This window comes from Kogia breviceps, chromosome 7 (genome assembly GCF_026419965.1).
Source record: "Kogia breviceps isolate mKogBre1 chromosome 7, mKogBre1 haplotype 1, whole genome shotgun sequence".
Classification (NCBI taxonomy): Eukaryota; Metazoa; Chordata; class Mammalia; order Artiodactyla; family Physeteridae; genus Kogia; species Kogia breviceps.
The window spans coordinates 48,618,169-48,641,399 of record NC_081316.1 but is presented as its reverse complement, the minus strand read 5'-3'; the positions used below and the strand labels follow the sequence as shown (position 1 = coordinate 48,641,399).

General features: G+C 50.3%; 1 non-coding gene across 1 annotated transcript in view; it reads right to left on the bottom strand.

Annotated features, from left to right (window-relative positions):
• Nucleotides 1-1,665: 1,665 nt before the first annotated feature.
• LOC131759265 (uncharacterized) overlaps nt 1,666-23,231 on the bottom strand; it is a 69,479-nt gene continuing 47,913 nt past the window's right edge. Inside the window, exons 2-3 of the transcript XR_010841380.1 lie at nt 21,213-21,284; nt 1,666-2,449 (exon numbers count right to left, since the gene is read on the bottom strand). This is a non-coding gene — a transcript (uncharacterized protein). The remainder of the gene's footprint in view (nt 2,450-21,212; nt 21,285-23,231) is intronic.

Here is a 23,231-nt window from a genome sequence, read left to right as displayed (position 1 = left end):
CGCAACTTCCCGTAACAAAAGCATTAAAATAAACAAACCTGGGTTCCTCCGCTGACGAGCTGTATGACATCAACAAGTCCTTTGGCCCTCCTCCGTTTCCTCAGCGGTAAAACTGAGCGCTGACAGTACCTACTCCTAGGGCTATATGAGAAATAAATGAGCTAATACATGGAAAATAGTGCATGTATACATTATTGCATGTATACATTTTTACATGTATACATGTCAAATGCTAGAAATTACTACAGAGTAACTACTACGTCCCAGGTGCTACACTTGGCATCACAAATGTATTATTTCAATTGATTCCTCCCAACAATCCTATGAGGCAAGATAGCCTCTATTTTCACAGGAGGAAGTGGACTGAGAGGGGTTCTAACAGCAAAACCTTCATAAAAAGTCAGGTTGGTTCTAAAAGCCTTGTTTCCCCTAGAGGCCCACTTCCCTAAAAGTGCCTGGACCGCCTATTACAGATGGGGAAACTGAGCTCCGGGGGTTTGGGAAATCCACGGCTCTGAGGGGTAGGCTGGAAACTGAACACAGGTGAGGCCAGGACCCAGCACAGCCTGGGATCTTCCTTCTGGAGCGGACAGGCTGTCCTCACACAGGCTGTCCTTGGGGAGGGAGGGGGCGGAGCTCTGCACTTCGTGGCTAAGTGGCCATCGTGAAGAGCGGGGATGGCGCAGAAGCCCCGCCCCCTCCTTCACCCCAATGAGCCGTCCTGGGGGCAGCAGGCTCCAGGCTTTCTCAGACCAACAAGCACTAAGGCTCCTCAGAGAACCAATAAGGGGGAGGAAAACGGAAACCTAAGAGGAACTTGACGCTAGCAGCCTCTGCATTTGATAAATGTTTTAGCGAATCTCCAGGGTCACAGGCACTGGAGTGAGTATGAGGCAGCACGGGGTCTCCCTCGGAGGCCCGCAGAGCTCCGTCGGCCCTGCCCAGCCCAGCATCCGAGCTTCAGCTGGAGCCCTTCCTTCCAGCTGCTGCTTCGTCTTCTTAGAGACTCACTCCAAGACGCTCCGTGCCCCCAGAACACGCCTGTGCAATCAGTGAGGGAGTCATGCAGCCACCGAGATTAAACAAGCACTTGTCTCCCCACAGATCTCCCCCTAATCAGCAGTGACAGAGGAACAGACACCCTCAGAGCAGTTACCATGAATCTGACTTCCAAAAGGGGTCCACTCCACCAGCCACCAGGACGGTTAACGATGCCCTAAAATACAACGAAGCAAACCTTCCAGCACAGCCAATGTGCATCCAAAACTCAGCTGGACTGTTGACAATTTGTACCCTTTCTGCAGGAACAGAAGCAAGGCTGACCTTTACCTCCAGGACCACGTCTGTGTTGCTGTTTGCTAACTGGTGTCCAAAGCAGTTGCGGTCTCATTCCAATTAGAACTCTTATTTTTGCTGACAGACCGACCAATTTATGCATCCTTTCTGGCCCTCTCAAGAGTCTCTCAATCTTAAAATGAGCCAGTCAAAAAACACAATTTTACCGGAAGTGATTCACAACAGGGAGTGAAGGGGGAGATGGAGAAAGCCCAGAGGACTGGAGGTGAGAGGGACATACTTCCCGGCCAGGGGGCCCTCACAGACAGCACCTTCCTGTGCTCCCGGGAGAGCAAGGCCACCTCCTGGCAAAACAAGATAAACATCCAGTTTAAGGCTATTATCTCCTTTATTCAAAAAATAAATATTTCACTTTTGAGTCGACATATTTCAAATCACATGAAGCACAGAGAAGAAATACAGTCCCTTTGGAAATCATGAACACGTGTAGGAAAGAGTCATGTTCAAAGCAAAGGGGATGGGGTGAGCACTGATTCCAACTGATCCATGACCCAGAGATTCCTCCTCTCACCAGGTGGAGCTACATATCGATTGTAGGCGAGAAACACACACACACACACACACACACACACACACACACACACACACACACACGGCTTTGAAGTCTGAAAGGCACATGAAGTGGACCATAAGGTATGTGGCACATTCACTGATAAAGCGTTCCCTATTCCCTCCCAAGAAAAGTGGAGAAACTTTAATCAAGTCACAGACCAGAGAAGACAGGGTACTCTGGCTCAGAGCTCAGCATCAGGAAAATCTCTGCGGCTGAAAGCCATTCTTCTTCTGCTCTCCCCTCCCGCGCCTCCTCTCTGGGGGGGGGGGAGGTCCCTCACTCGGTGATGGCAGGGCGCGTGGCCACATACACGAACACCACGATCAGCAGCACGACCACAGCCAGCGTGGGCAGCACCACCGTGGTGATCTGCTGCCGGGCCTCCTGCATGGCCTGCTTCCGCTCCTTCTTATCCTTGGACGTCTCCTTCTTGGGCTTCCCCTTGAGCTGCCGCATCTTTCCTAGGGGATGCTAGGAGGGTGCGTCCGGAGAGGGATTTGAAGGAACGGTCAAGCTCCTCTGGTCAAGGTGCAGAATCTCCTGTAGAGAGAACCATGATCAAGAACGAACGGAATGAGGGCTTCCCTGGTGGCGCAGTGGTTGAGAGTCCGCCTGCCGATGCAGGGGATACGGGTTCGTGCCCGGTCCGGGAAGATCCCACATGCCGCGGAGCGGCTGGGCCCATGAGCCATGGCCGCTGAGCCTGTGCGTCCGGAGCCTGTGCTCTGCAACGGGAGAGGCCACAACAGTGAGAGGCCCGCGTACCACAAAAAAAAAAAAAAAAAAAAAAAAAAGGAATCGCAAAGTCAAAGGCAACATTAAACCAGGAAGAGTATCTGCAACTTAGCAGCCCAAGGATTAAGAACAGAAGAGGTCTTGTAGCCCCTCTGAGTGGTGGGTGGTGGAGATAAGCAGGATGTTCCTGGGGCTCTATCACCGTCAGCGCTTCTGCAGGTGTGCTGTGCACAGGTAACTGGCACACTGAGACAGGGCCTCTCAGCTCCAAGGGCAGCTGGCCAGGCGCTGGGCACCAGATGAACAAGACTGCTTTCATGACACGAAGGGACTGGGAAGCACTAACTATGCCGCCCCCACTTAGCGGCAAGGGGGGCAACCCTTCTCCCTTCCAAGGCTCCACCTATTTACTTCATTGTTCTAAATCCCACCATCTCCCCAGCTAACCTCCAGTGCCGAACCGACGGCAGCCTGCAGATCCCAGGACCGTGGCTTCCTACCTGAGCCCAGGGCCTGATGGCAGGCTGCGGCAGCCTCACTGGGGCCGAAGAGAGCCCGGAGGCACCGACTTCTCTGATCTCCATTTGATCCTTTACCCATCCACCCAAAGCTTCCTGAGCACGTCCTATGTGCCAGGCTCTGCTTGAGGAGCTGAAGAAGAGGTGGAACACGCGGGGCTGTGCTCACAGAGCCCACGGTCTAGGGGTGCACGCTGGGTTGCAAGCGGAGTCGAGAGCTGGGTCAGACAGACGGTAAAGAGAGACCAGCTGAGCCTTCGGTCCAGCCACCACTCAACCTAGGATCTCGTAAATTCTGTGCCCCATAGCGGCGCTCAGGTGGTGAAGCGGTGCTGTCAGGGGCCTGGGGGATGAATCAAAGGCCGTGGCTAACTACAGAGCAACAGCTCCATACGAGTCCGATTCTGAGCTTTACGCAACAGAAACAGACTTTGGCTGATTCAAGATGGAGTTTACGCAGCGGCCTTTGGCACCTCATAGGATCCCCAGAAAAGCGGACCTGGCTCAGGAAATAAGCAGGACAAGGAGCTGTGCAGCCATCACACGAGCCCCACTCACACCACAAGCCTGGAGAAGGCCTCAGGCTGTATCATCACCTGGACACTGCCGCTGAAGCAGGGGACACTGAGGCCACCACTACTGCCCCTGGAAACCAGACAGAGCTGCTGTCACTGCCTTCAGGATGAATTCTCCAGGGCCCTGGCTTCTCTGTGTCACCAGGTACATGTGACCAGCCAAGCTGAGACCCAATATACCTGCAGCCTAGCCTTCCGACGTCTATAAGCACGGGAAGTATTTCTAAACACAGTGAAGGAGTGGGGGCTTGGCTACTGGGCAGGGAAATAAAAAAGACAAATGCCCTTCATAACATCCTGGAGGACTGGTAGAGAGGCATTCTCTGAGGCAGAGGACCAGTGTACACCAATATTCCTCTAACAGAGAGACTTCTGTATCATGACACTGTGTACCCAGTTCTGCCCCAGGACAGTGGGTGGCCTGTCACCACCCTGATGAGGAAGATGACGTTTACACCTAAGTGAACGTGTCAAGTGGCAGGCAGGAGGTGGAATGTGGGTTGCGAGGCGGGAAAAGTCTTGTGTGAACCTCCCTGTTGGTAGAGGGACCCTAATCTCACCACTCCTCTCATCCCCGATTGGACCCCGGAATTGTTTTCCTATTATCCATAATCAGGCGGAGTTTCTCCTGGTGCAAGGGCTGAAATTATTGCACTGGAATGACATGATGCCAGCCAAAAGCAAATATTAAAGTTCTGGAGAGCCCCATTTAGGCAAATTTACACCTTCCATCAGCCTTTTGAAAATAGCCACTCTTAACTTCCTTAAGACCTGACAGGTGTAGGAACCTCCGGCTTTACAAATTCTCCTTTCCAAATCTTTCAGAGAACTTGCAGGCAGACCTGGGTTCAAACTAAGGACATACAACTTACTGGCTGAATCCGGGTAACACGGCACCTGGCACGGAGAAGGCGCCGGATCTACGTTAGCTGACGCGCCTGAAGCCCACCCAACAAACAGCCTGCGGGGAGACGGGCAGGCTTGTTACCCCGCCTCAGAGATGAGGAGACCAAGGGACAAGAGGAAAAACGTCTTGCACACAGTCAGCTGCTCTGTAAATAGTATCTCACAGAGCAGTGGATGGCATCCCTTGTCCAAAGCTATGAGCCATGGTCTGTTCTCTCCCTGACACAGCTTCACGAAATTGTCTAAAAAGAGACAGGCCATTGGCAGCACTCTGATTTATAGCCATTTCCCTGTGGACCTAACGGCCTGTGAAAAGAGGAGGACCCCGCTGTGGCCCATCACCCAGCCCCCCACAGGATCCCTCACAGGGCCCCCCCCCCAGAGGACTAGCCGCAGGCAGGTAGCACCAGAGGCTCAGAGTCATTAACAAGGGCCCCAGCCCCGCTCCTTCGGCTGTGGTGGACATTCACAGGCAGCAGCCCCCGTGACGACCAGCTCTTGACATCTGTGAGATGCATTCAGAAGTTCTCCAAGGCTTAAAAAAAGGCCTCGTCACTGGGGACAGTGCAGGTCTGGTCAGGATTTAAAGGACAAACACACCAGCCTGAAGTCTGGGATCTTGGTCAGGCTCCAGTGGGTGGCCTCCCTGATCTCACTCACCGGTGCTGTGGGCCTCAAACCGCAGCCCGGCACTCTCCCTGGGGCTGAAGAGAGAGTGGTGAGGGAGGGAGGGAAAAAACCTCTGCGATGACAGCTGAGGGGAGGGAAAAGGGCCCAGCAGGACAAAGGCTGGGGAAGAGCCACAGGCAGGGCAAGTGGAAGGAACCAGAAGGGTGACAGGAGGGGAAGTGCAGAGGCTGCAGAGGCCAGGCCACGCATAGGCCGGCGGGCCATGGTGAGGAGTCGGGTTTCACTGGGAAAGCGGCAGGAGGCACTGAAGGGCTTCACAGGGGGAGGTGTAATTTAAAACATCTCCTCTGGCGGGTCTGTGGAGACTGGGGTACAGGGGAATGAAAAGGGAGGCCCTTAGAGCAGGGCATGGAGGGCCCGTGGTGATGGAGAGGAGGATGCAGTGGGCTTTTATTTGGGGGGCACCTAATGGCAGATTAGACATGTGGCGCATGAGGGAACGAGAATAACGGGTGGGCCTAAGGTTTGGAGCTTGAGCATCTGGCTGCATGGTGATCCGGCCTTACGAGGTGAAGGGAGAATGGCAGGAAGGGGGGATGGATTTGAGAAAGGGCATTAAGTGCTCTGTTCACATCTATCCAAGGGTGAGGATGCCTATTAGACATCACCATGGAAATATCAAGGAGGCGGTTGAGGACATGAGTCAAGAGCTCGGTCTGAGCTGAAGATCTATATTTGGAAGTCATCAGCCATTGATGAGGTGAGCTCACCAAGGACAAGGGAGATGGAGAAGCGGGCCAGGCCCGAGCCCTGAGCATCTGACAGTCAGAGAACAGGAGGGGAAGGGCAAGCCAAGGAGCCTGTGGAGAAGAGGCAAGTGAAGAAGAGAAAAGAAGCGTGGAGTCCCAGGGACCAAGAGTCAAGAAGAGCACTGCTTCAAAACGCCACCGAGACAAAGTGAAGATAAAGCAGCAGCCATTGGATCTGGCGACTTGGAGAACTGACAAGAGGAACTTCAGTGGAGCGGGCCAATCAGCCTAAGAAACATGAAGGCACCCAAGCTGGAAAATCCTGCAGATGGGGGCACCGGGGAAGCCATCTGATGCCACGTGCGGAGGACAACAGAGGAAGCCGAGCTGGGGAGAGAAGACGGGAGCCGAGGGGAGCACTCTGAGAGCTGGACACTGGCGACTCTGCTCTTATCTTTCCGGCACAGCCCCTGCAAGGCCCAGCGCTATACAGCCTCCTGAGCTGAGTTATGCTGAATCTGAGTTATTTCTGAATCTTCGGATGGACATCTCTTTGAACTTGAGCTGGCTCCAGTGGGTTTCTGTACCTTCCAATGAAGGAGCCCTGGCTAAAATGATTACTCCCATTTTACAAATGAGGAGTCCAAAGCCTTGCCACTGTCACAAAATTAGGGGTGGCAGAGTCAAAAGTCAAACCCACATCAGCCTGACCCCGAAGCCCGAATAGTCACCATCCTCCAGTGCCTTCCCTGCGTACCTTCCCGGCCCTTTACCCGCTTTGGGGCCACGTCATTGCCCACCAGCCCCTTGCAGAGAGGAAATCAGAGATGAAGCTCATAAGGTGCAGTCTGGCTCTTTCCCAGCAAGCAGCCCAGGCAGGATAGAGAAGCCACGAGCCAAGTTCCAGCTTTACAACCCGACCGTGACGGCCGCCTGGCCACCCCCTGCCTCTGGCTCCCCTAACCAAGGGAAGGGAAACTTCACAAACACTTGAGTTCCACCAGTGCCCCTCCCCCACCAACAAGCCCATGGCAACTGGTCAGCACTGGCATGTTCCAACCAGTCTCCAGTGTGCGTGGGCAGGTGGGAGGGGGACAGAGAGGAAGGGGAAACACATCCTCTCATACAGAATCATTCTATGATATTTTAGCTGAGCCTTCCAGTCTTTCTTCTATATATGTATATATACATATACTGTGCACACACATGCTTATTAAAATCCTTATGTATATTTCTTCCTACTTAGAAATCATAATGTACATGACAGCCTTAGCACCTATTAGGGAAACAGCCAGGAGCAGAGGTAAGAACGTGGGTCTGAAACCAGGTTTGCGCCTCACCTCTGCCATGTCTAGTTATACAACCCTGAGTAACGTACTTAATCTCTCATGCCCTGACTTTCCTCCTCTGTAAAATGGGATAAGAAAACCTGCTTTGTAGAGTCATTGGAGGAGAAAGACTGAAGTATTATCTGAGGTATTGATTAACAGGCCAAACCAGATGCTCAGTAAATGGTACAGAGTAACTCCCTTTCCAGGGAGGTTTTTTCCAGTGCAGACGCATGTACAGAGGGAGGTGCCAGGGAATGCTGCCCTTTTTTGGTTTTGAACCATATAACCCCTGGAGGATGGAACCCCCCAGCTTCTCTCTCTTCCCTGCAGAAAACCACCAGTTACCAGTCTGCTGCTGGGCAGGTTTTCCCAGAGGCTTGATGGGAGAAGAAGGTTGGCTTGGGCAACTGAGGGAAGGTTCAGAATCACAGAGACCACCCCCAGCTCCCGTATCCCAGACAGGCTAATGCTGCACTGCCCAGTATGGCAGCCACTCGTCACATGTGGCTACTAGCACTGGAAATGTGGCTGTGGTCCAAACTGAGCTGTAGTGTGAAATACACACCAGAGTTTGAAGACTCCGTACCAAAAGAAAGAATATAAACTGTCTCATTAAAACCTTCCATACTAATTACAAGAAATGATAACATTTTGGATATACTGGGTTCGAGAAAACGTATTATTAAATTAATTTCACCTGTTTTTTTTTTTTTTTTTTTTTTTTTTTTTTTTTTTTTTTTTTTTTTTTACTGTCTTAATGTGGGCTACTCAAAAACTTCAAATTCCTTGAGTGGCTCACACGGCACTTTAACTGGGCAGTGCTGTGCCTGCCCCATGCAATAAGCACCAGGTTCAGCCCCCTGATAAGCTTTCCACCTCACAGCCTCAACTCACAACGGTGAGGACTCCTGGGCCCTCACAGCCCAGCCCTAATGGATCTCTCCAGCCTCATCATACCTCACATGACCCACGGCTACCAACACGCCTGAGTGCCCACCGCACACGCTCACGTCCCATGCCCGTGCCCGTGCAGGAGCTCTGCTGCATGCCCTCCCCCATGCACCACCATCCTCCTGGTAGAGACGCTCGTCCTTGGTCACCCCTGTGCCTGGCCTTCAGCACTCCCTCCTCAGTGCCGTCTCAGCACTCAGTTTATGCCTTTATTGCAGTACTGACCAGTGGCCGCCGCCTAACTGGCTGGGCCCCTGATGTCCCCACTGGACTAAGCACTCCTCTGGGAGCAAATGTGTCTTGCTCGTAATAATACTGCCCTGGGCTGGCAGGATGCCTTTCACATAACAGGTGCTCAGCAAGCATCTCTGGATCGAACACCAAAGCTGGAGGACAAGCAGTCATCTTACGTACTAAGCACAGAGTTACAGCAGAAAATCCTACAGGAGAGGAGAAAAAGTTATAGGAGAAAATAATAAACCAGCTAGTTACCACTTAGAAATGCTCATTTCATTCTCAACACAAGACTGGTGTTCTCACTCCCATTTTACGTGAAGAAGATGAGATTCAGAAAAGTATGGGGACCTCCCTGGTGGCGTAGTGCTTAAGAATCCGCCTGCCAGTGCAGGTGACACAGGTTTGATCCCTGCTCTGGAAAGATCCCACATGCCGCGGAGCAATGAAGCTCGTGCACCACAACTACTGAGCCTGCGCTCAAGAGCCTGTGAGGCACAGCTACTGAGCCCGTGAGCCACAACTACTGAGCCCGCGTGCCACAACTACTGAAGCCCGCACGCCTAGAGCCCGTGCTCTGCAACAAGAGAAGCCACCGCAATGAGAAGCCCGAGCACCACAACGAAGGGTAGCCCCGCTCACCACAACTAGAGAAAGCCCGCGCGCAGCAACGAAGACCCAACACAGCCAAAGATAAATAAATAAAATAAATAAATTTATGAAAAAAAAGAGAAAAGTATGGTGACTTGCTCAAGATGAAAGACCATTAGGAAACCAGCACAGTCTCAACCCTAGTATAAAATCCATAACAATCACTCATTAAATATTGAGTGAAGGAATGGACTGAGGATCTGAACGCAGACCTAATTCCAAAGCGCACCCATCCTCTCTGCATGACCCCACAGTGACAGTGCCTCCAGGTCAGCCCACAATTAAGAACAGCAGCTATCACATCCCGAAGCCTCACTACCTGTCAGGCTACCGCACTAAAGCCCTCTACAAACATGCAAACCGTGCTGCGGCTTTTATCCCATTTTTCAGACAAGGGAACTGAGGCTCAGAGAAGGGCCCAGGTAGTAAGTCAGAGTGCATCTGGGATTTAGACCCAGCTCTGTCTGCCTCCCATCCAACCCAGCTGCCTCCAGGTAGCCGGGCCATCCCATGGAGTGACGGGACACAGGGTCACGAGTCCGTGGCGGGTTCCTGCCCGTCAACCCTGGAGGCCGAGGACACGAGGAGGGAGGGTGTGTGAGCAGGAGAACAGGCCCTCCAGGTGCTTGTCTCTCTTGGCAGCGGATAAAGCCTGTTCCTTACTTGCTCCGACTCCCAGAAGGTGTCCTGGGCTTAAAGACGCACTGCAGGTTGCTTGAACTCTCCTGGTGGGCCAGGCTGCTCAGAAAGAAGGCCCCCAGGATGTCCCAGGCTGTTGCAAGGGTGCCCGCTGAGAACAGCACGTCCAGGCAACAACGTTAAGTGGCCGCAGACTGTGTCGGCCGCACCCGCTCCTCCCCACACAGTCAATGCGAGGACAGACACCAGGCCCAGGTGGCGGCCCGCCTGGAGGGCCACTCCCAGGGATGGAGGCCAGAGACTGCCCGCCCATCCTCCACGCTGTCCACCTTTTCAAAGCCCTGCAGCTCTCCTGTCTCCAGAAGAGGCGGTGTAAGACGCTCACTGAGAAAATGGCTGCGTTTTTCTCCTACTGCAAAATCAGGAACGCAAGCGAATAAACAACACGTAAGAAGGGTGTATGTGGGGGAAGATCTGCACCAACTCTTCTCCTGGCTGCGTCATCATAAACATGAAGCATCAGGAGGGCTGCACCACTCCATGCTCTACGCCGTGAGCCCAGGGAAGCCGCCCTGAGTTCAGGGAAACCTAAATTGCGCGCCGAGAACAGCAGCTCTGTGGCTCATGGATTGTGCTCACTTCACTGTACGTCCCTGGGGTTTAGCCGTGATGGGCCGTGATCACCTCACTTCTGTCTGCCGCAGAGACGTGGACAGGCGGTGGGCAGGCTGCCAGCAGAACTGAGCGGGACGGGACTCCCGACACCTGCTAGGCATCAGCTGATAACACAAGCGCCTTCCCGGGAACACAGACGTGAGCAGTGACAGCCACGCAGGCTGGCTCCAGCGCCCCGCTGCCGACTGGCCTCAGAGGTCGGGGAGCTCCCGACCGGCCGGCCTGTGGGGAGGATCAGAGCCACAGATGGAAGCTGACAGGCACAAACACGTGTACATACTTCTCTCACCGAGGGTGAAGGAAGAAGAAAATACGTAATTTGGCGGTGGCAGTGTCAGCTCCTCCTAAATAAAAACCCGAGAACACAAAAGAAGTTTGGGGTGGGTTGCTGAATAACACAGACATAAAAAGCTAGGGTTCTCAATAAACTGGATAAGTAACATTCCTGCAAAGTGTTTTCCTGTGCAGTATTCATTTCCTCCTCATGGCAACTCTTCATCTTACCTATTATTGTCCTTTTTCACAAGAAAAAGAGCAGACAATTAAGCTCACGTCTGGGTTTTAATCCCCATCCTGGCACTTCTGGGGTCTGTGGCCCTTAGACCTTCAATTACTCTGTCTGTAAAACAGGGATAAAACTACCTAGCATTTAAATATTTTTTGAGCATCAACTATATGTCGGGAGACATGCTGGGTAGTTTACAGGGGATGTGGGAGACAGACAACCAACAAATGAATAGAATATGTGTCAGATGATGCTACGTGTTTTAGAGAAAATAAAGGTTGGGGGAACAGAGGCTGCAAATTTAGAGAAATCTATCAAGGAAGGCTTCACGAGAAAGTGACACCGGACCAGAGACTCAAAGGAGGTGAGGAAGTGACCTGTGCGAGACGGGGGCCACCGGAGGGCTCTGCTTGTGCTAAGGAAAAGCACTGCTGGACGACTGACTGCAGGGGGCAAGGGCTGAGGCCAGGAGCTCGGTGAGGACATGAGTGAATTATTCAGGAGGTACATGGTGGCTTGGTCCCAGGGAGGGGCAGATGTGGGGAAAAATGGTCGGGTACTTTGAGGGGACAGCCGACATGATTCACCAGCAGATTGGAACTGGAGTGTGAAAAAATAAAACGATGAAAGGCTCTATGGCCTAAGGAAGTGCAGGAATGGAGGCGTCACGTAGGGGTGTGTGGACAATAGGATGGGTCAAGTTTGAGACGCGATTTTAGCTGTCCCCAGTGGAGACGCTGAGCAGGCAGCTGGATGCATGAGGCTGTGCTTGGGGAGAGAGCTGGGCTGGAGACAAGAGCACGGCAGCTGTCAGCACTTCAAGCCGCCAGGCTGGGGAGCGAGCGCAGACAGAGAAGGGCCAGTGCGCTCTGAGGTTTAGGACTTGCAGAGTTGAAGAGCAACGAGTAAGAGACTAAAAAGGTATGAAAGGAAGAAAACTGGAAGCGTAAGGTGTCCTGAAAGGCAAATGCAGAAAGTGTTCCAGGAAGAAGAAGCCGCTCATCAGGCTTGGTCACGTGTGGGTAATCCGTGACCTGAGCGGGGAGAGTTTTGGTGGGGTGGCGAGGCGGGGAGGGGGCCCAGATCTGAGGACGTCCCAGGGAGGGAGGGAGCAGGCTAGAGAACGGAGACCACGAGTCGGCAACGCTTCTCAAGGCAGGACTCGGGGGCTGAGTATCTGCACTGCCATCCCAGTCCTGCAATTTATCAGCCCTGTGACCTCGGGCAAGTTCCTTAATCTTTCCGTGCCTCACATTTCTCATCTGAAAAATGGGGATAATAATCCCTTAAGGAATTGATATATGAGAATAATGCCTGGTCCGTAGTATTTACTATGTAAGTATCATCGTCCATCAGCAACATCACCATCATCATCACTATGAAAATAGGGTCAGAATCAGAAGGGGATATGAGGACAACAGTTTTGTTCTACTTGTTTGTTTTTTAAGGCAGTTACAGAATGTCTGTGTGACAGGGGAAAATGGATCAGGAGAAGGAAGGAAAAAGAAGCGCTGGCGAGCCACCAAGGGGAGCTGGAGCACCAGCTGGGCTGGCCCTGGATGGGCCCAAATGTGATGGGAGTCTGTGCAAGCTCTCACCAGGCTATTTATTGCTGGTTCTCAGTGAAATGGGAAGGAGGTCATCAGCTTGGGAGGCAAGAAGAGGGAGGAGATGCTGGAGTCTGAAGAGAGAGAAGCTGCAAAACAGCAGTCAAGCGGGATGGGGGCATCAGAGCACGATGGGTGACCACCAGCCTGCAGTCAGAGGCCTCAGATCTTAGAGCAAGGCGGTTGGGGGCTGGCACCAACGCGCAGGTGCAGGTACAGGGGATGGAGTCGGGGGATGTTAGACATAACCAGGACAGGATTTTGTCAGGCCACTATGACACAAGGTGAGGGTTACATGAGATTGCAAAAGAAAAGCGCCTGGCCCAGGACCTGGCATCTGAAGCGCTGCCGCTGTTCAGGCTTCAGTGGCCTATCCGAGGAGCCCCACTCCCTCCACGTGCGCCTCCCTGACCCCCAACACACATAGAGCTCGGGAGCGGAAAACTGCAGGAGCCTCAATTCTGCTCATTCCACTAAGCCACGTCCTTCCCTTTTCTGTTCAAGTTACTGTCACGTTTCCCAGGCCTCTCCTGCTGGTCTCAGAGAACAAAGAAGGCCATGTGAGGGTAAACTAGTCCCCGCACGCTTCTTCCAAGAACCAGCGGTGAAGAGGCTCTCCCAGCCTTGAGGAAACACTGGCTTTCCGGGACCTGCCTTGCAAGGCAGGTCCAAGCTCTGCAGGTGCGGCTCAACCATCAGTTCCTCCCACTGAAGACGGCTGGGCAAAAAGCCTTTGATGGATCTCGTTATGTAACCCAGACAAGTTAAGAGTTAAATTCACAGCGATCAGCAACTTCAGGCACAGTAATTTGTTTTCACTAGTTGACCTGAAGCAAACTCAACCACGGAAAGGACAAAGGAGATGACTAAACAGAAACGAAGTTAAGTGAAATTCCCGTAAGAGGGTACAAAACAACGGCTTTGAAATGGTTAAGATGCACAAAAGAAATACAATTAACAGCAGCGTAGACCAGCAAACTAAAACCAAAGTTTTATGCCATGATATGTAAGCTTATCATGTGCAACACACTCGGAAATTTTCTACTTTGTTTCATTTCATTAGAAAAAAATGTCAGTTTAATCCCATGGAAAGTGACTTGCCTTTGGAAAAACATTGGATGGAGAAGACCTCAAGGCAGGAAGGGCTGGTAAGTGTTTCTATCCCATTCCCAGGAGAAGCCACGGAAACAACCTGACAGTCTTTCTACCTTGATGAATAATAGGCTCTTATGAGAATGAAAGGAAGTAATGAACGTGAAAATTTACAAGCTCTTCTAGGTGTTGTCATTCCTTAAATGGCAATTCTTTATCCAAACCTGCAGGTTCTCTGGATTTCATCTGCTATTCAATTAGGTACTTTAAGAGAGCAGGTACTAAAGGCAAGAGTCACTAATTTATCCCTTTGTTATTGACAGCTCAACTCTGTGGCAGCTCAAGGCAAGGTTGGGGGGAAATTCATGAAGACATGCACACCAGCCAATTGTATGCACTGTTTTGGATTTTTTTTTTTTAAGGCAGTGCTTCTCTAACTTTTCCATCTCAAATATGGAGAGTGGACATTCATTCCTGGAGGCCAAATCTGGGGCAAAGCCACTGCAAGAATAAAATTTTAATTGTGTCTTATTTTAAATGTCAAGCAACCATAGATAACATTATCCCTTGCTGTTTACTCGTAACGGGCATAGCATTGTGATAAGATCCTGCCATGGCTCTCACTGCATCCCAGGCTCCCATCTTAGAGGCGAGAAATGGGGTTTTGAGAGGTTATGTAACTTGCCCAGGACCACGAAGCAAATAAGTGGTGGGACAGATTCAAACACACCCAGTCTGGTTCCAGAACCCTGCTTGTAACCACTAAGCTATGTTGAATTCTCCTCCAACAACCAACCATATTTGTTTTAATATTCTTTAAATGTTACTTCCCCCAAACCTTTGGGTAAACAGGACCCACACAGGGGGTGTGTGGGCAGAGCACCCCAGGGCTCTGCCTACACACTGGGGAACCCTTCAGGCATGCAGAGCCACGAGTCCGCCAGAACTCCTCTGCCTTCCTCACGCTCCCGTGGCCAGGAGCAGGCTCACAGCCCTTCTCTCCTAGACACAGAGCACCATCCTCATGTTTTCTTAGGCATGAACTTCATTAACAACCAACATATCACAAGCACCAGTTGTTTATGGCATTTTTAAAATGAAAAATTCATCCCTAAGCTAAATTACAGCAAGTTAATTATAGTGCCTGGCTGATGGCAGACATACTGAGAGAGAGTGAGGGATTGACGGAAGTATCAAATGCAAACAGCAGCTGCAACTAACATGCGCCCAAGACTGCACGCCTGGGCCTTCCTCAGATACAGAGACTGGGGCTCACCCCACCCAGAGGGCCAGCTTCAGAAAGAGATGGGCAAGCTCTCACATCCATTCATTTATTCCACAGACACCCGCTGGGCACCTAAGTGTTGGGGACGAGCCAATCACACACAGAGTCACTCACTCACCAATTCATTCCATCAAACACTTAGCGGGCACCTACCACATGCCAGGCACTGCTCAACTGCTGTGCATATACAGACGGATGAACTGACTGGTCCATCTCATCAGTTACTGATTCACCTCGATGCGCTAGGCACTGTCCGGGCAGTGGGGATGGAATAATGAACAACACAAAGTTCTGGCTCTGACGGAACGTACATTCCAGGAAAAGAAGGCAGACGAGAGACAAATAAATATGTAGTGTGTCAAGGAGTGAAATGCTATGAAGAAAGACAAAGAAGCATAAGGTGACAGAGAGCGGGGGACATGCTGTAGTACAGACAGCATTACAAGGGGCTGCATCTCTGATTAGAGAGCAGAGGCCACAAAAAAAGGTGGAAGCAAGCCTCAAGCAGAACTAGGGCAGGAGGGCGCCTGAAACGGGTGCGCCTTTGCAGCACCGCGGTGCAAGGTCACGGGGGCCTGCAGCTGACAGCGCTGAGCGAGAGGGGGGAGCAGAGGCGAGAAGATCACTCCAAAGAGGATGCTACAGACCCACTGGCGAAGGCTCAAAGCCCATCATCTGTGCTTCACTGCAGGCCCTGACTGCTGCCAAAAGCCAAATACTCTGCAAAAGGCAGGCGGTAAACTGGGCTGCTATCCAATATTTACCCGGTGGCATGCCAGGTGTTCTCTGGAGTCTCCGAAGGGTCAGCTTGGGGTCGGGGGAGGAGAAGGACCCCATCAGACAATGAACTCGGGCTGCTGAAGTGGGGTTTGCCACTAACAAAGTGATACATATTTGATCTTTAGTTTGAAGGCCGCCTTGTTTGCTGAACCTTAAGCCTGTTTACCAACCTGAACAGTTGATGAGGACGGTTTGGGCAAAGGGCACAGAACAAGAGGCTGTGGAGCGCTGAAGACGAAATCAGCCTTGCTGATTCTGCCTGTGGCCCATCTGCGGGCGCCACAGAGACCCCGCTGACCATGGTGAGGCTGCTTCCTAAGGCAGCCCTGGTCTCCTTCACCTCCGCTTCCCGCCCCCCCCTCCCCGCGCCGCCCTCACCAGGGCCTGATTATTCTCCTCCTGCCCCGACTCTAGATCCCACCCACCCCCCATCTCCAGGTGAAATCAATGCTGCACCCATACCCAGAGCCCGTCTGTCCTCCCCGCCCTCACCGAGGCCTCACCGTCTCACCCAGCACCTCTTCCTGCTTCCAGCCTCTCCATTCCTCAGTCTCCAGACAGAACGAGTTCACTTAAACTGAGGTCTGACCTTAGTCCTCCAGCTAACAAGCCTTCGGTGGCCTCAGGGCCAACAACACACAGCGTGAACTTAGCCTGGCCTCCTAGGCCCTGTGTGCGGAGTGCAGCCCTATCCCCTACATGCATCAAGCAGCCGTTACTCCTGTCCCACTGCACGTGGTACAGAACAACCAACACGCACTTATGCCCGGTCTTCTTGTCTTGGCCTGCGTTACACATTCTCTCTGCTGAGAAAATCTGTCTGATCCCCTTAGTCAAAATCAGGTGCCCTTTCACCTACTTCTACACCTTTAAAATAACCCTTCTTTCGTTCCACCTTTTCTTTTTAGAGTTCATCATTTCTGTCCACCTCCCCCACCAGGGGTTCAGTAAGTATTTGATGAATGATCTAAGCCTGTTCCTCTCGCTAAGGTTGCCCAAGCCAGAGGTTTGGGGGTTTTCCTCAATGTCTCCCCTCCCCACTCCGTATCAAACTGTCCCCCAAGACCTACCAATCCCTCTCTTCCTAAACATCTCTCAACACATCCTCCTGCTCCATCCCCACTACCAGCAGGCCCTCATCTGGTTCATGCAGATTTCTGCAACAGCCTAACCTGTGTTTCCCTGCCTTACCTTGCCGCTTTCTCAAGCCCTAAATAGTACAAACACTTCTAAATCCCTCTAAAATCACTGCCCATGGATGGGTGTGGACCAACCCCACACACTTTCCCCTTCCCAGCAAAACATATGCAGTAGTTAACTGTGAAGAATCACTGTAGAAGCAAATGCAGGAGAGGTACACGTCTGCTTCAAGAAAGGGGCATGGATGACTCATTTAAATCTCACACATGTTTTAAAGTCCAGTTGTTGGAAACTTGTTAGCCAAAAAACATCCCTGGTATAAATATGCACCACTTCACTCTTCAAGGTAAACAACCAACCAAATGGTGCTAAACTAATAATGAGAAAGCCAAGCTAACAGTGATTGATAATCAAACATCTAGACTCCTAGCAATTAAAAACTGCCACGAATTCAAGATGGTGGTGACAGTGCACTCTTAGAGTACTGTTTCCAAATTCTACGGGAAATCCAAGGGCCTGTGTGAGTCCATGCTCCATGGGAGCCTGGAACACACCACTGCGTGCATGGCGAGGCAGCCAGACTCCTAGTGGAGGATGAGGCAGTCATCCAGAAACTCCAGCCTGCGGTAGAGTCGTCCCTCGGGATCCGAAGGGGGTGGGTTCCAGGACCCCACCTCCCCCATGTACCCAAGTCCCTTATATAAAATGGCACAGTATTTGCATATAAGCTATGGCACCTCCTCCCAAATACTTTAAATCATCTCTAGGTTACTTGTAATACCTAATACAATGTAAATGCTATGTGAATAGGCTGGTATGTGGCAAATTCAACTTTTGCTTTTCAGAACTTTCTGGCATTTTTTTTTTTTCCCAAATATTTTCGATCCATGGTTGGTTGAATCCCCCAGTGCAGAACCTGCATGGAGGATGGACTGTAATTTAACACCCATCACATTTCATTTTTTTGTGTGTGGTTTTATCTAGATGAAATTTATTCAAGATAACCTTAATCTTGAGATTTATTCTTAAGATTATGTACAACTTTATGAATTATTGAAAGTTCATGAAAATAGAAAAGTTCAGCATTAGCAAACAATACATAGTATTGTGTATTAAATTCTCATTAAATTGAAGTAAGTTGCACTATGCCATTTATTTTATATCGGAAGTAGTTTTGGAGATGACCCATTGAACCATATTTAGGAGGTTGAGAACCCTGTGACTGAACTTGGTGGGCTTCCACCTTAGATGCAGGTGGGTTTTGCCTCTTCTGAGGGAGGAAGGCATCTTGTAAGTTAGAGACAGTGGCCATAGCATCATATTCAATCCTTGAAATCACACCATTACCCTGGTTTGTTTGTTTGTTTGTTTTTCAGTAACTTTTAATGACATCCTAGTAGATAGCCTGCAGTCATGCCTTAAACTTGGGAGTCTGCAGGGCAACCGTTCAAAGGCCTTTGCAGTGACTCAGGCAAATGACAAAGTCACAGGACTTGGGAGACGGATGTGGAAGGGCAGCAGAAGAATTCAAGATCTGCTTCAAAAGCCCCGCTAGGACCTGGTGATTTGGAGGAAGAGAAAGGTGAGAGATAACTGATGACTCCCCAGTTTCTGGCTTGAGAAAGTGAATTAACAGCTGTGCACCTTAATGAAATGGGGGGAAGGGAGGTCTGGAAAGGGGCTGTGATAGAAAGAGAGCAAGAGTTGAAATTGAGGTGCGCATGACCTATCCAAGTTCACTGACTACTATCAAAGGTATAAAAGGAGCTACAAAGCACAGAGGAGTCGTGTGGAGTGATGGACGCCTGGGGCCGTTCTCACAGGTGACCCTTCCCGCCTTCCTCTCGGGGTGCTCGTGTGTCCACCACTGTGCCAGCTCAAGGTGGGGTGGTGCACCACACAGGGAGCTCATGGGGCCAAACTCGGCCAGGACATGTGCAAGCTGCTTCTAAGATGATCTCCAGTAGTAAAGCAGATACCACCAGCTTTGGGGCTAAGAAAACAGTCCTGTTAACAGTAAAATGGGATTTGCATCACACCACAATGGGAAGTAAAGTATGTACCCTGATAATTTCTTCAATTACAAGCATCATAACAGGTTTGCTGATTTCTTGACACTGATGTTTTCAAGGAGTCCCGGTAGAAGGGTTTCGGTATCTAGCCCTGTGCCCTGACAGTTACGCTGCTGGGTGTACCACCCTGTTCGGGGGATTCCAAGTAGAATCTCCCCCAGGAAAATGTTAATCTAAGGTGGTACAGATGTACAGGAAGGTCTCTCTCTCAAAAAACCACCAGAGAAGGTGGCCTATTTTAGGAGAACAATGACTCACTGAAATCACATCCTGCTCTTAAGTTAAGATGCTTCCTTCTGGACCAGAACCTGGTTTCCTATCATGATGGGTCTATTTTCCAATCTATTTGACAATCTGCTTTCTAATTAAAAGTTGAGCCATTTTTTTAAAAATCACATTTAACTAAACAATTCTACATGGCAGTAACACAGTATGCTCTGCCACCTTGACTGATGGCACCATTTGCAATTATTTAAAAGGAGAAGGCGAGGAAAGAAAATCATTAGATACAGCTAGATTAAGCTGCTCTAGCCCCTGTTAGTGTCTTCCTATGTATTCCTAGAATAAGACAGCACAGCATTCATGTAAACTAATTACATGTCCTGCATTTAAATAAGCCCCAACCAAAATAAAACTTATAAGACTGATTGTAAGGTCTCGGGAGGAAGAGACCTACTTTTTCAAGAAAGCGGCCTGGCTGGAGGTGGGGGAAACACCAGGGTCAGACGGCATCTCTCCACAGCAGGCCAAAGCTCCTCCCACTGAGAGGAACACTGGAGTGGGTGAGACAGCGCCCCTGGGTTCTGTGACAGCAGCGGCTGCTTCCAAGGGGAATGCGCAAGATGGCGCAGGGGAGAGAAAAGCCAGACGCCATTCACATTGGCGACGTGGCCTCACGAAGGACGCCTAGCTGCTCTGAGGCTGTTTACTGAAACGGGAAGTTACTGTTTGCCCCTGCCTATTTCCTAGAATTGGTGGGAGAAGAAACTCTGGTGCTGTGTGTAGAAGCACCCTCTAAAAGGAGAACTCGTCAAATGGAAGAGACAACTGCTGGTTACTGTCAGGCAGGAAAGGCTGGGACAAGTCCTCTTAAGAGGATGGTGACCAGCAAAACAGGTAACATTACATGACATTCCTACATTAGCGAGGAACATCTTCGGGATATTCAGCAGGTGCAGTAAAAGCAGGTGAGAAAAGGAATCTGCTGACTCAATGATTTAAAGCAAAAAAGGTTTGGAGCAGGGAGGTGGGTTCAGATGCAACTGTCTGTTGACTGAGGTAGCTCGGAAGATCATACGGACGGATGGATGATTGGATGGATGGATGGATGGATGGATGGATGGATGGATGGATGGATAGATGGATGGATGGGGGAGGGGGTCTGGCATTCAGCAGACAAGAGGGGCGTGACCAAACCCCACCTCGAGTAATCCCATTCAACACCCACCACAGGGAGGCAGAGGCAGGGTGGGGAGCCGTGCTCCCACCATCACTGGTTCCCTGACCCGCCTGTCACCTCCGTTCCCCTCCCGCTTCTGGATTACTGCTCTTAACATGGACCCAAATTGCCCATGAAAAATAAAAACTAGATATAAAAGCTTTGCTTCATTTCACCAACAGCCAAAACACAAAGGACAACTAGAGACGATTAACAATTTCTGATGAACACTCAAAGAACAAAATCGATTTGAGAAGGATTTATAGTACAGGCCCTACAAGGGTGGAGTGGTGGAGGTACAAAGTGAATCCACATGGGAGCTGACCATCTAGAATGGAGGCCAATTCACTGTTAATTCAATAAACGTTTATTGAGCATCTACTACGTCCAAGGCACAATTCAGATATGTCTCGAGGAAGTAACTGGGGAAAACACACAAACAGGCAACTATAATCAAGTGTGGAAGTGCTACGATGGGGTGGGGGTCACAGAGAAGGAGCGCCTACATTCCATACAGCCACAGGAGAACGGTCAGAGGAGGGGCACAAATGGTAACGTAAAGCCCGTTGGGATACGTGTCAGTAAGAAGGCGAGAGTACTGTGGGGTTCAAAAGCAGGCAGCACTTGATAAAGGCCTTGAGGGATGACTAGGAACTTGGCCAGGCAGAGGAAGGTAAAATAATACATACAGAACTGGGTGTGTTTAAGGAATGACAGGGACGGTCAACCCTCCAAACATGGATTTCCCTCATAAGAGAATTTTAGTAGACACAAATGCACTTCTACTTACCTTTTCTTCAAGAACTGCTGTTTCAATAGTTTCAGCAAACTGATTTCCAGGAGAGGTGACTTTGGGTTATTCCTGTTGGGAAAATCAGAAAAAGAGGTATAATAGGTTTGGTGGGACTACCCTCCACAGACCTCTTTCTTGTGACACCCCCGCCAAGTCCGTTCGCATCAGTCACCCACCCCCCTCCCCCGAGTGACTGGTGTGTTTCCAGCAGTCACTCTGCCTCCCTCCCTTCCTTCTTTCCTCATTTGAGAATAAAGACATACAAACTTAGGCAGGCAGCAGTGAGCCCTGATCCAGAGAAACACACACACACACACACACACACACACACACACACACACACACACACACACACACACGAGATGAACAGGACCGCACAGCCCCTGAACTAGAGGAGCCTTCCTGCTCCAGCCTGCTCCCTGCATTCCTGAGATTCCTGTAACAGACCCTCTGCTAACTACAGCTGGCATGAGAGCATTTCTGTTCCTTGCAAACAAAACTTACTTATTTAAAAATAAGAGATCCAGGGTTGGGACTAAAAACACAAACACAAGCAGAGGGTGAAGAAATAAAGGCTTCTGAAACAAAGCCTTGGGAAAAATAAAAGATGAGAGGGAGTGACCTGGTCCTCTGAACTACTGTCCCATAATACCTGAGAGGAAAGGAAGAGAGAGATGTGGGAAACCCAGAGAGTAGATCCAACAAATAATTCATAAAATCCCGGCAGTATTAAATATTAAGATGGAGACCCAGATACTGGGGAAAAGGGGCTCTTAATATGGGTACTATCCATAACAAAACAAAATAAGAATTTCAATGAAATACAAAGGTGGGAGACTCTAAAAGTGTCTACAGCAAGTAAGGAATAATTGAGTAACTATACGATGCCTATCATTACTAAAAAGAGAAATGTAATAACTCAAGGATAAGTCTTGATTTACTGCACTGTGCTTTTTTTTGTCTTAAACAATAAATATTTTATTTACTCATGGTTTGTGGGTCAGCAATTAGTGCTGGGCTCAGCAGGGTGGTTTTTCTTCTGGTTTACTCATGTGGCTACAGTCATCTGGTGGCTCAACTGAGCCGGATGGTAGACCAGATGACTTAGCTCATATGCTAGTGACTGGTACTAGCTGTTTGTGCTGCCTTTAGAGTCTACTTTAGTAAATGTGAACATTTTTTTCCCCTGAGATCTTGAAAGATTTATGCCCTCTATCCCCTTGACCTAGTTTTCCATTGGTTCTTGAGTTGGTCAACCATGAACTCACCTACTGTAGGGCTTCAAGACTCTTAACACCTTCTAGTCCTCTCTACTAGGGAGCATGGTTTTCGTGAAGTTCAAAGATGAGGGTGTGTGAAACAGAGGGCTGGGAGGCAGGGCTGGAGAGCAGAAGGTTCTTCAGGGGGTCTGAATGCCAGGTTAAATTGGATGGACTTTATTCAAGCAGCATTAAGAGTCAAGATGACTGTAGTCTAATCCCATATTCTCTAAGAGATAATTACCCCTCCGAAAATGTAGAATGTTAAAATTGGGCTACAGAGAGAAAATATGAGCCAAACCACAAAGACTAAAGCAGTCAGCTAGAAATTAAGTCGACAGCAAGCTGTGACTTTTACCCTTGACAGGGTGCTTTGCCTGCTACTCTTGGCTCATTAGCTGCAGCAAAGGCTTCACAAGTATCTCCTGGCTTCTGGGCCTTCTAGGCAGGTCACTGCTCCAGGGGCTCATTGGAGCATCAACTTTCACTCTGCAGGGTGCAGAACAACGACAGGGACACCAGCGGGCCTGCAGGACAGGCTGAAGGACGGCAATCCTGTCCGCTCACCCCAGACCTGGCCCCCGGGAGGCTGGTGCTACATCCCATCTGACCATTCCAAGCAGCAGAGGCACCTGTGCTCTAAACTCAGCCCCACTTTCTCCTCTCCGGGCCTCAGTTTCCTTGTCCACAAAACCAGGGAGGGAGACAGGACCTGTGGCACTCAGAGGGTGGTCTGCAAACCAGTGCCATCCACCAA